The following is a 12,262-nucleotide window of genomic DNA, read 5'->3' as shown; positions in this document are numbered from 1 at the left end:
CTGGCAAGAGTGTGACAGTAGCAAGTAGATGGACAGGCCTGCGTGTGAGGACGGAATGCAGGAGGGGCTCTTGTGCGGCTGGGCGTGGGTCCCTCACGGGAACCGTGGAGAAATGGCCAGGTAACTGCGTCATGTGGGCTAGTAGATTGGCCAGGGCTTCGAACTGAAGGACAATAACGGGGAGTAGCTCTCAGGCCCTGGGAGTGTCTGAATGTAAGTGGAGATGGGTTTGGGGTCACTGAGGGATGCGTGAGAGCCATCCCTGTGTAGGTACAGGTCATAGGGAGATAGTCTCGTGAGGCCTGTGAGTGTCTATGGTTGCCCTGGGTGCCTGGGGCTGACTGTGGCAGAAATCTGGGGAAGGCTGGAGAGAAGCTGGGAGGCCCAGGAGAGTCCCTTAAGGCAGGGGGTGAAGAGGTGAAAGAAATGGGGGAGGGTGGCAGTAAGGTCCGTGAGTTTGTAGATGATTCCTGGGTGCGGGAAGCTGACTCCAGGTGCAATCTGGAGATGGTTGGAGAGTAGCTGAGAGAGACAGAAGAGTCCCTGAGGGCTGGGGGTGAGAACATGAGGGAGACTGGGGAGTAAGTCAGTGAAATTCGTGAGTTCGGTGGTGTATCGTGGGTGCCTGGAACTGACTCCAGCTGGAATCTGGAGAAGTTTTGAGAGTAGCTGAAAGAGACACAAGAGTCCCTGTGGGCTGAGGGCAAAGACCTGAGAGAGACCAGGGAGGACCTCAGTGAAGTCTATGAGTCTGTAGGTGATTCCGGAGTGTGGGAGGCTGACTCCCGCTGAAATCTGGGCGTGGTGGGAGAGTAGCTGGGACAGACAGGAGAGTCCCACGGGGCTGGGGGTGAAGACATGAGAGAGACTGGGGAGTAACTCAGCGAAACTGCTGAGTTTGGTGGTGATACCTGGGTGCCTGGAACGGACTCCCGCTGAAATCTGGGCATGGATGGAGAGTAGCTGGGACACACAGGAGAGTCCCTGAGGGCTGGGGGTGAAGACATGAGAGAGACCGGGGAGTACCTCAGTGAAATTGGTGAGTTTGGTGGTGAGTCCGGGGTGCCTGGAACTGACCCCAGCTGAAATGTGGGCGTGGTTGGAGAGTAGCTGGGACAGACGGGAGAGTCCCTGAGGGATGGTGAAGACATGAGAGAGACTGGGGAGTAACGCAGTGAAATTGGTGAGTTTGATGGTGATTCCTGGGTGCCTGGAACTGACTCCCGCTGAAGTGTGGGCGTGGTTGGAGAGTAGCTGGGACACACAGGAGAGTCCCTGAGGGTTGGAGATAAAGACGTGCTAGAGACTGAGGAGTAACTGAGTGAAATTGGTGAGTTTGGTGGTGAGTCCGGGGTGCCTGGAACTGACTCCAGCTGAATTGTGGGCGTGGTTGGAGAGTAGCTGGGACAGACGGGAGAGTCCCTGAGGGATGGTGAAGACATGAGAGAGACTGGGGAGTAACGCAGTGAAATTGGTGAGTTTGGTGGTGATTTCTGGGTGCCTGCAACGAACTCCCGCTGAAGTGTGGGCGTGTTTGGAGAGTAGCTGGGACAGACAGGCGAGTCCCTGAGGGTTGGAGATAAAGACGTGCTGGAGACTGGGGAGTAACTCAGTGAAAGTGGTGGGCTTGGTGGTGATCCCTGGGTTCCTGGAACTGACCCGCGCTGAAATGTGGGCGTGGTTGGAGAGTAGCTGGGACAGACTGGAGGGTCCGTAAGGGCTGGGGGTGAAGACGTGAGAGAGACTGGCGAGGATCCCACTGAGGTCTGTGAGTTTGTAGGTGTTTCTGGGGTGTGGGGTAGAGACTGCCGCTGAAATCTGGGCGTAGTTGGAGAGTAGCTGGGACAGACAGGCGAGTCATGGGTGGCTGGGGGTGAGCTGCTGGATGATGGCAGTAAGAACATATGGTATATTATTGATGAATGAGGTGACTGTGGAGAATCTCCAGAGGAGGACACGGGAGAACACAATGACATGAGTGACTGTCCTGCTTGGTTAGGAAAGGGAAACGTAAAGTTGTGGAGTTCTGTTGATGATGGATGTGAGAGTGGTGAAGCCCTGCGGGGTGATGTAGAGTACTTCCACGTCCCTGGTGAGGAGCTGCCCCTTGGGTCTGAGTTTCTGGGAGGGGAGAGGGAGAAGCTGGGTGAGGCAGGCATGAATCTTGAGGAGTCAGGGCTGGGGGACCACTCATATTCTCCCGAGACGTGTGAGTCTCTGGGGGACTCCTGGGTGCATGGGGCTGACTCCCGCAGGAACCTGGGGATGGCTGGAGAGTAACTGGGAGCCACAGGAGAGTCCCTGAGGCCTGGGGGTGAAGAGATGAAAGACACAGGGGTGGAGCACCGTGAGGCTCGTGAGTTTGTAGGTGATTCCTGGGTGTGGGGGGCTGACTCCAGCTGAAATCTGGGGTTGTTTGGAGAGTAGCTGGGAGACACAGGAGACCCCCCGAGAGCTGGGGGTGAGCTGCTGGGTGATGGCAGTAAGAACATGTGGTATATTATTGATGAACGTGGGGACTCTGAGGAATCCTCAGAGGAGGACACGGGAGAGCCCAATGGCTTCATTGATTGCCCATCACGGTGAGGACAGGGAAATGGGAGCTTGTGGGATTCTGGTGATGACAGAGGTGAGTGTGGTGAAGCCCTAGGGGATGGTGAATGGTAGCTCCGGATCCCTGGTGAGGAGCTTCCCCTTAAGCCTGAGTTTCTGATAGGGGAGAGGGAGAAGCTGGGTGAAGCTCGCATGGACCTTGGGGAGTCCGGGCTGGGGGACCGTTCATAAGAAGAGCCAGACAAGACCTTACTGTTCGTAGGTGCAGACATGATTAGGAAACCTGCAGCTCCCAGGGGCCCCTACTAATTTTCTAACTCGCAGAAAGAAGGAGTGTGTGTGCGTGTGTGTGCGTGCGTGTGTGTGTGTGTGTGTGTGTGTGTGCGGTGTGAGGTATGTGCCCCTTAAGAAAATGGAAATCAACCAACCAATGAGACAGACAGACAGACAGACAGACAGACAGAGATTCACTTGCCCAAGTGTTCTGTCCTGTCCTCTGAATCCGCTTCCAAGTCGCAAGACGCTGTGAGCTCCAAGTCCACGCAGAGTCCGCCAAACGCTCCGGCCGCTGATCCGCTCCGCGAAGATCTGAGTACAGGCCAGCCAGGGTGGGTTTAAATAGCCTCGGGCACAGCCTAGCAGCGGAAAGGGCGGAGCTTCACTCCTCCTTTCCATCAGTCACCCCCAACTTTCCCAGGCTACACCTCGTGGGAAACTGTTCTCCTGCTTTGATTTCATGCGCCACCTTTGGGACAATCTAAGAACTTACAAGTTTTCTTGGCCAGATATGTTAGGAATTGTATGCACTGAAACACTGAAAACCAACTAGTGGTTCTGTGGTTCCCACGTTGTGGTTTTGACACCAGCAGCATCCTTGCCACAATCAAAACCCGGAGATCCACAGATCTGCGTTGTAACAAGACCTCCCCCTGACCCTGATGCATGGCAGTTTAAGAAGTCTTTCCGTGTAAGCGAAAAGACTTTGAAGAAAAGGTGGAGATATGCGTTGTATAAACATTCTTCTGCTCTGGAACCACGTAGAGACTTGGGAGCCAGTTGGGTGGAGCATTCGTTGGATGAGGGTGCTCGGGTTAGGAATATCAAGGTGTGGCTCCAGATAATCCAATCATCTAATTAAGATTCCAGTTATGCTCATCTGTTTCAAAATTCCGTTTGGGTAAATTCTTTTAGTCAGACTGAGAATGGCAAAGCCTCAACCCCAATTTCCAGGGAGGGTTGAGAGCCTCAGGTGGAGTTGATCACCAATAGCCTATGGTTTAACCCATCATGCCTATAGAATGAGGTCTCCATAAAAACCCAAAAGGACTGGGATCAGAGAGCTTCTGGATAACACTTCCTGGAAGGTAGTGCGCCCCTCCCCACATGCCGGGCCCCACATTAATTTCTGAACTTTTTGCAATGTCCGCTAAAATACAACGGCAACTGTAAGTGCTTCCCTGCGTGCTGTGAGCTCTTCCAGCAAATGAATGCAACTAAATCTGGGAGTGGTGGCAACCTGATTTATAGCCAGTTGCTGAGAAGCACAGGTAAAACCACGTAGGGCTTCCCATTGTTATTAGTGTGGGAGGCCTGTGTGGCGGGACCCGGCCCTTTGGAATCTAATGCTATGTCCCGGTAGGTAGCGTCACCATTGAATTAGAAGACACACATATGTTGAGAATAATCTTTCTGGTCATTTGCTGCATGTCTTATTTACAATATGTAATCAAATTCTTTATCCTGACCTTATGGCACCTGGGTTGAGAACCATGATTTGAACCAAACATTGGTCTGTCACGTTCTGAGTTTGAAACTTTAGTTTGCCTTTAGCGTTTTGCTATTGCTTTTTCGTTTTCTTTTGTTTCGTTTCGTTTCTAAGTTCTGGGGTATATGTGCAGGATGTGCAGATTTCTTACTAAGGTAAACGTGTGCCATGGTGGTTTGCTGCACCTGTCAACCCATCACCTAGGCATTAAGCCCAGCATGCAGTAGCTGTTCTTCTTAACGCTCTGCCCCCCGAAAGGCCCCAGTGTGTGTTGTTCCCCTTCCTGTGTCCATGTGATCTCCTTTTTCAGCTCCCATTATAAGTGAGAATGTGGCGTTTGGTTTTCTTTCCCTGGATTAGTTTGCTGAGGATAATGACCACACATCACCACTGTTTTTGTTTTTTTAGTATAAAGAGTAGTATTTTATTGAATAAGATTTGCTCCCAGAAAAATAAGCTTAAATCTACAATGAATGCCAGACTCCACAGCAGAAAGCAATTTTCTCACTTTTCCACACACAATGGTTCCTACTAAGTGAAATAAAGCCATAAAATTTCATTCACAAATGTACTACTCTGTCTCAAAACATCTCACATAATCATGCACTCAACTAAAGCCATTAGATCAGTTCTTCAGTCAGGTTAAAGAAGTATCCCTCTAATAACTGACTTTTATAATGGTATCAATATCCACTCCCAGTCAGTCTGCCGTGGTTAATGGTGTACAGCATGACTGAATACAATGGAATTGATGACGCCCATATCCACGGACAAACCGTGACTTATGATGGTTTGATTTATGATTTTTCAACGTTATGATGGGTTTATTGGACTATTAGATGCGTTTCTGAGTTACACTGGGTTTATGAGTATGCGACCCTAGACTCCAGAAACAGCTGTATAAGGAAAAACAGGTGTACCTAATAAACATATGCTTAGTGACTTGGGATAAACCAATAGATGTTCACAACTGATGGAGAGCCGTGAAAGAGAGATAGCGGTAAATAGTTACAATAACACAATTTTCCTGCACCTGTCGTGGATTTCCCCAAAAAAATGCAGAATGTGGGATGCAACTAAGGCATATGAAAGAGAGAGGGCAGAAGGAGTAAGAGAGAAGTATGAGGAAGGAAGGAAGGAAGGAAGGAAGGAAGGAAGGAAGGAAAGAAGGAAGGTAGGAAAGAAGGAAGGAAGGAAGGAAGGAAGGAAGGAGGTAAAGAAGGACGAAAGGAAGGAGAAAACACCCGGTGTTACTAAAACCCCCCCAAAAAATGGTTTCCCCCTGTGGGTAAGCCTACAATGTGGATGAATCTTGAAAATATTGTGCTACGTGTTATGTCAGTCATAACAGCTCACCTATTGTGCAATTCCGTTTATAGGAAATGTCTACAATATGGAAATCTATGCATATGGGATTGATCGCACTAGGTAGTTGCTACCTAGGGCTGAGGGTCAGGGAGAGGGTTTGAGACAGAATGAGGAGTGACTAATGTCTACAGGGTTTTTCTCTGGTCGGGGGTGATAAGACGTTCTACAATGGATTGCGAATTATAATTGAATGTGCACAACCACAGGTATACTAAAAGCCACTCAATTCATGACTTTTAATGGGGGAATCTTAAGTGGCGCACTCTCATGGAGACCACGGCAGACATAGTGAGAGAGAAAAAGGTGAGTAAATATCTGAAACGGAGGCAGAAACAGAGAGAACGAAAAGCCCTGTGAAAGGAAGGGAGAGCGAAAAGGGAAAATGGTCCTGTTTAGAAATGACAGATGTGAAACTGGGGTTCACATCAACAGTGTCACTGCCAGGAAGGAGGGTCATGCTAGCCATGTCACCGGTAGTGTGGCCCGCAGGGACGCCGACCTGCTGGAGCGTCGTGCCAGCATGGGCTCTGGCAGCCACGTGGGCCAGCAGGAGGGACCCGCTGCACAGCTGTGGGGTGAGGATAGACTGGGTGGTGATATCGGCCATTACAGGGGCCTCTTCTGCTGGCAAGAGTGTGACAGTAGCAAGTAGATGGACAGGCCTGCGTGTGAGGACGGAATGCAGGAGGGGCTCTTGTGCGGCTGGGCGTGGGGCCCTCACGGGAACCGTGGAGAAATGGCCAGGTAACTGCGTCATGTGGGCTAGTAGATTGGCCAGGGCTTCGAACGGAAGGACAATAACGGGGAGTAGCTGTCAGGCCCTGGGAGTGTCTGAGTGTAAGTGGAGATGGGTTTGGGGTCACTGAGGGATGCGTGAGAGCCATCCCTGTGTAGGTACAGGTCATAGGGAGATAGTCTCGTGAGGCCTGTGAGTGTCTATGGTTGCCCTGGGTGCCTGGGGCTGACTGTGGCAGAAATCTGGGGAAGGCTGGAGAGAAGCTGGGAGGCCCAGGAGAGTCCCTTAAGGCAGGGGGTGAAGAGGTGAAAGAAATGGGGGAGGGTGGCAGTAAGGTCCGTGAGTTTGTAGATGATTCCTGGGTGCGGGAAGCTGACTCCAGGTGCAATCTGGAGATGGTTGGAGAGTAGCTGAGAGAGACAGAAGAGTCCCTGAGGGCTGGGGGTGAGAACATGAGGGAGACTGGGGAGTAAGTCAGTGAAATTCGTGAGTTCGGTGGTGTATCGTGGGTGCCTGGAACTGACTCCAGCTGGAATCTGGAGAAGTTTTGAGAGTAGCTGAAAGAGACACAAGAGTCCCTGTGGGCTGAGGGCAAAGACCTGAGAGAGACCAGGGAGGACCTCAGTGAAGTCTGTGAGTCTGTAGGTGATTCCGGAGTGTGGGAGGCTGACTCCCGCTGAAATGTGGGCGTGGTGGGAGAGTAGCTGGGACAGACAGGAGAGTCCCAGGGGGCTGGGGGTGAAGACATGAGAGAGACTGGGGAGTAACTCAGCGAAACTGCTGAGTTTGGTGGTGATACCTGGGTGCCTGGAACGGACTCCCGCTGAAATCTGGGCATGGATGGAGAGTAGCTGGGACACACAGGAGAGTCCCTGAGGGCTGGGGGTGAAGACATGAGAGAGACCGGGGAGTACCTCAGTGAAACTGGTGAGTTTGGTGGTGACTCCGGGGTGCCTGGAACTGACCCCAGCTGAAATGTGGGCGTGGTTGGAGAGTAGCTGGGACAGACGGGAGAGTCCCTGAGGGATGGTGAAGACATGAGAGAGACTGGGGAGTAACGCAGTGAAATTGGTGAGTTTGATGGTGATTCCTGGGTGCCTGGAACTGACTCCCGCTGAAGTGTGGGCGTGGTTGGAGAGTAGCTGGGACACACAGGAGAGTCCCTGAGGGTTGGAGATAAAGGCGTGCTAGAGACTGAGGAGTAACTGAGTGAAATTGGTGAGTTTGGTGGTGAGTCCGGGGTGCCTGGAACTGACTCCAGCTGAAATGTGGGCGTGGTTGGAGAGTAGCTGGGACAGACGGGAGAGTCCCTGAGGGATGGTGAAGACATGAGAGAGACTGGGGAGTAACGCAGTGAAATTGGTGAGTTTGGTGGTGATTTCTGGGTGCCTGCAACGAACTCCCGCTGAAGTGTGGGCGTGTTTGGAGAGTAGCTGGGACAGACAGGCGAGTCCCTGAGGGTTGGAGATAAAGACGTGCTGGAGACTGGGGAGTAACTCAGTGAAAGTGGTGGGCTTGGTGGTGATCCCTGGGTTCCTGGAACTGACCCGCGCTGAAATGTGGGCGTGGTTGGAGAGTAGCTGGGACAGACTGGAGGGTCCGTAAGGGCTGGGGGTGAAGACGTGAGAGAGACTGGCGAGGATCCCACTGAGGTCTGTGAGTTTGTAGGTGTTTCTGGGGTGTGGGGTAGAGACTGCCGCTGAAATCTGGGCGTAGTTGGAGAGTAGCTGGGACAGACAGGCGAGTCATGGGTGGCTGGGGGTGAGCTGCTGGATGATGGCAGTAAGAACATATGGTATATTATTGATGAATGAGGTGACTGTGGAGAATCTCCAGAGGAGGACACGGGAGAACACAATGACATGAGTGACTGTCCTGCTTGGTTAGGAAAGGGAAACGTAAAGTTGTGGAGTTCTGTTGATGATGGATGTGAGAGTGGTGAAGCCCTGCGGGGTGATGTAGAGTACTTCCACATCCCTGGTGAGGAGCTGCCCCTTGGGTCTGAGTTTCTGGGAGGGGAGAGGGAGAAGCTGGGTGAGGCAGGCATGAATCTTGAGGAGTCAGGGCTGGGGGACCGCTCATATTCTCCCGAGACGTGTGAGTCTCTGGGGGACTCCTGGGTGCATGGGGCTGACTCCCGCAGGAACCTGGGGATGGCTGGAGAGTAACTGGGAGCCACAGGAGAGTCCCTGAGGCCTGGGGGTGAAGAGATGAAAGACACAGGGGTGGAGCGCCGTGAGGCTCGTGAGTTTGTAGGTGATTCCTGGGTGTGGGGGGCTGACTCCAGCTGAAATCTGGGGTTGTTTGGAGAGTAGCTGGGAGACACAGGAGACCCCCCGAGAGCTGGGGGTGAGCTGCTGGGTGATGGCAGTAAGAACATGTGGTATATTATTGATGAACGTGGGGACTCTGAGGAATCCTCAGAGGAGGACACGGGAGAGCCCAATGGCTTCATTGATTGCCCATCACGGTGAGGACAGGGAAATGGGAGCTTGTGGGATTCTGGTGATGACAGAGGTGAGTGTGGTGAAGCCCTAGGGGATGGTGAATGGTAGCTCCGGATCCCTGGTGAGGAGCTTCCCCTTAAGCCTGAGTTTCTGATAGGGGAGAGGGAGAAGCTGGGTGAAGCTCGCATGGACCTTGGGGAGTCCGGGCTGGGGGACCGTTCATAAGAAGAGCCAGACAAGACCCTACTGTTCTTAGGTGCAGACATGATTAGGAAACCTGCAGCTCCCAGGGGCCCCTACTAATTTTCTAACTCGCAGAAAGAAGGAGTGTGTGTGCGTGTGTGTGCGTGTGTGTGTGTGTGTGTGTGTGTGTGTGCGGTGTGAGGTATGTGCCCCTTAAGAAAATGGAAATCAACCAACCAATGAGACAGACAGACAGACAGACAGACAGACAGACAGAGATTCACTTGCCCAAGTGTTCTGTCCTGTCCTCTGAATCCTCTTCCAAGTCGCAAGACGCTGTGAGCTCCAAGTCCACGCAGAGTCCGCCAAACGCTCCGGCCGCTGATCCGCTCCGCGAAGATCTGAGTACAGGCCAGCCAGGGTGGGTTTAAATAGCCTCGGGCGCAGCCTAGCAGCGGAAAGGGCGGAGCTTCACTCCTCCTTTCCATCAGTCACCCCCAACTTTCCCAGGCTACACCTCGTGGGAAACTGTTCTCCTGCTTTGATTTCATGCGCCACCTTTGGGACAATCTAAGAACTTACAAGTTTTCTTGGCCAGATATGTTAGGAATTGTATGCACTGAAACACTGAAAACCAACTAGTGGTTCTGTGGTTCCCACGTTGTGGTTTTGACACCAGCAGCATCCTTGCCACAATCAAAACCCGGAGATCCACAGATCTGCGTTGTAACAAGACCTCCCCCTGACCCTGATGCATGGCAGTTTAAGAAGTCTTTCCGTGTAAGCGAAAAGACTTTGAAGAAAAGGTGGAGATATGCGTTGTATAAACATTCTTCTGCTCTGGAACCACGTAGAGACTTGGGAGCCAGTTGGGTGGAGCATTCGTTGGATGAGGGTGCTCGGGTTAGGAATATCAAGGTGTGGCTCCAGATAATCCAATCATCTAATTAAGATTCCAGTTATGCTCATCTGTTTCAAAATTCCGTTTGGGTAAATTCTTTTAGTCAGACTGAGAATGGCAAAGCCTCAACCCCAATTTCCAGGGAGGGTTGAGAGCCTCAGGTGGAGTTGATCACCAACAGCCTATGGTTTAACCCATCATGCCTATAGAATGAGGTCTCCATAAAAACCCAAAAGGACTGGGATCAGAGAGCTTCTGGATAACACTTCCTGGAAGGCAGTGCGCCCCTCCCCACATGCCGGGCCCCACATTAATTTCTGAACTTTTTGCAATGTCCGCTAAAATACAACGGCAACTGTAAGTGCTTCCCTGCGTGCTGTGAGCTCTTCCAGCAAATGAATGCAACTAAATCTGGGAGTGGTGGCAACCTGATTTATAGCCAGTTGCTGAGAAGCACAGGTAAAACCACGTAGGGCTTCCCATTGTTATTAGTGTGGGAGGCCTGTGTGGCGGGACCCGGCCCTTTGGAATCTAATGCTATGTCCCGGTAGGTAGCGTCACCATTGAATTAGAAGACACACATATGTTGAGAATAATCTTTCTGGTCATTTGCTGCATGTCTTATTTACAATATGTAATCAAATTCTTTATCCTGACCTTATGGCACCTGGGTTGAGAACCATGATTTGAACCAAACATTGGTCTGTCACGTTCTGAGTTTGAAACTTTAGTTTGCCTTTAGCGTTTTGCTATTGCTTTTTCGTTTTCTTTTGTTTCGTTTCGTTTCTAAGTTCTGGGGTATATGTGCAGGATGTGCAGATTTCTTACTAAGGTAAACGTGTGCCATGGTGGTTTGCTGCACCTGTCAACCCATCACCTAGGCATTAAGCCCAGCATGCAGTAGCTGTTCTTCTTAACGCTCTGCCCCCCGAAAGGCCCCAGTGTGTGTTGTTCCCCTTCCTGTGTCCATGTGATCTCCTTTTTCAGCTCCCATTATAAGTGAGAATGTGGCGTTTGGTTTTCTTTCCCTGGATTAGTTTGCTGAGGATAATGACCACACATCACCACTGTTTTTGTTTTTTAGTATAAAGAGTAGTATTTTATTGAATAAGATTTGCTCCCAGAAAAATAAGCTTAAATCTACAATGAATGCCAGACTCTACAGCAGAAAGCAATTCTCTCACTTTTCCACACACAATGGTTCCTACTAAGTGAAAAAAAGCCATCAAATTTCATTCACAAATGTACTACTCTGTCTCAAAACATCTCACATAATCATGCACTCGACTAAAGCCATTAGATCAGTTCTTCAGTCAGGTTAAAGAAGTATCCCTCTAATAACTGACTTTTATAATGGTATCAATATCCACTCCCAGTCAGTCTGCCGTGGTTAATGGTGTACAGCATGACTGAATACAATGCAATTGATGACGCCCATATCCACGGACAAACCGTGACTTATGATGGTTTGATTTATGATTTTTCAACGTTATGATGGGTTTATTGGACTATTAGATGCGTTTCTGAGTTACACTGGGTTTATGAGTATGCGACCCTAGACTCCAGAAACAGCTGTATAAGGAAAAACAGGTGTACCTAATAAACATATGCTTAGTGACTTGGGATAAACCAATAGATGTTCACAACTGATGGAGAGCCGTGAAAGAGAGATAGCGGTAAATAGTTACAATAACACAATTTTCCTGCACCTGTCGTGGCTTTCCCCAAAAAAATGCAGAATGTGGGATGCACCTAAGGCATATGAAAGAGAGAGGGCAGAAGGAGTAAGAGAGAAGTAGGAGGAAGGAAGGAAGGAAGGAAGGAAGGAAGGAAGGAAGGAAGGAAAGAAGGAAGGTAGGAAAGAAGGAAGGAAGGAAGGAAGGAAAGAAGGACGAAAGGAAGGAGAAAACACCCGGTGTTACTAAAACCCCCCCAAAAAAATGGTTTCCCCCTGTGGGTAAGCCTACAATGTGGATGAATCTTGAAAATATTGTGCTACGTGTTATGTCAGTCATAACAGCTCACCTATTGTGCAATTCCGTTTATAGGAAATGTCTACAATATGGAAATCTATGCATATGGGATTGATGGCACTAGGTAGTTGCTACCTAGGGCTGAGGGTCAGGGAGAGGGTTTGAGACAGAATGAGGAGTGACTAATGTCTACAGGGTTTTTCTCTGGTCGGGGGTGATAAGACGTTCTACAATGGATTGCGAATTATAATTGAATGTGCACAACCGCAGGTGTACTAAAAGCCACTCAATTCATGACTTTTAATGGGGGAATCTTAAGTGGCGCACTCTCATGGA

The sequence above is a fragment of the Pan troglodytes genome, chromosome 14, assembly GCF_028858775.2.
Source record: "Pan troglodytes isolate AG18354 chromosome 14, NHGRI_mPanTro3-v2.0_pri, whole genome shotgun sequence".
NCBI classification, from domain to species: Eukaryota; Metazoa; Chordata; class Mammalia; order Primates; family Hominidae; genus Pan; species Pan troglodytes.
This window is presented reverse-complemented; position numbering follows the sequence as displayed.